Consider the following 1,246-nt stretch of genomic DNA (forward strand, 5'->3'; position numbering starts at 1 on the left):
TTATTAAATCCGTCGTTTTATTTATGAAGTAGGTTTCGCCATTATTTGTTATTTTTATCGTTGGTATTTGCTGTTGCATTTTATATTCTCGACCGTTTGGCGATGGGCGCTGTCGTTAGTCCTTTGTTTTCCCACTTGTCGCACTTTCACTGAAGCACTGTTTCACACGTCCGTCTGGCACGGCTGCTCGGGCAGCACTGGCCGTGTATAATGTGTATAGTATTGGTCCTAGGACGCTTCCTTGCGGAACCCCAGCCTTGATGTCTTTAACTTCAGAGTATGTGTCCTTGACTTTTATTACGAAGGTTCTGCTGTTTAAGTAGGATTTTATTAATTGGTATGTTTGCTCCGGGAATTGTTTTCTGATTGTTTGTAGCAGGCTTTCGTGGAGTAGTAAAATATGAGCAAAATATAAGTACATTACAAATGAAGTGAGTTCGGGAACTAATGGAAGCTTAACATCTTTTCCGTAAGAACGATTGAGTTTCAGATTTATAATACTCACGCTGAATAGAATACGATGCAATAAAAGGATTTCGCCTTGAACTTTAAGGTGAAAGTCAACGTGCGTTGGCATTCTGACAAATATCGGATCCTTTTTTATATTTCGTTCAGTAACTTTTATTTTCAACGTGTTAAACATTTTCTTCTGCACCGTACATGAAAATTCATTAACGATCGCATTCCATAAATTGACCGCTATTATCCAATTTTGGATTATCCTGTTGTAAATACATCAAATGTAAAAATGAGCATCGAGAGAATCAATTAAGACATAATAAGACACATCGCAGAATTCAAATTTAGACGGAGCAGTCTATAAAAATACAAACTAATTTAAAACTCTACTGCAATACCCTAGTCCGTTCGAATTAATAGGCAGAGGACGGAAGTTGTTTACGTTACATATGAAACTGATCTGTTAAAACAATTCCTCCGATTTTCCCGGTGATTTGTTCCGGCGATGACTTAATTATTTATAAATTAAGGAAATTAAAGAATTAATTTTTATATTTTTGATTTCATTGTTGTAACGTTGTTTTAGTGCGATTGTTGCGATTCTTGCTATCAAAGCAATGATCAAAATGACACTTCGGATGTAACATTCCGAGATTACAGTGAATACTGATAATAAATCTGTCGTCTAGAGATACGTTCGGTTTCTTATCATACCAATATAAACTATTTTCGTTATTTGCCGTCAAATTCGAAGGGATCGAAGTACTACAGTACAACGGCTAAATTA

Source organism: Bombus pyrosoma, linkage group LG14 (assembly GCF_014825855.1).
Source record: "Bombus pyrosoma isolate SC7728 linkage group LG14, ASM1482585v1, whole genome shotgun sequence".
NCBI classification, from domain to species: Eukaryota; Metazoa; Arthropoda; class Insecta; order Hymenoptera; family Apidae; genus Bombus; species Bombus pyrosoma.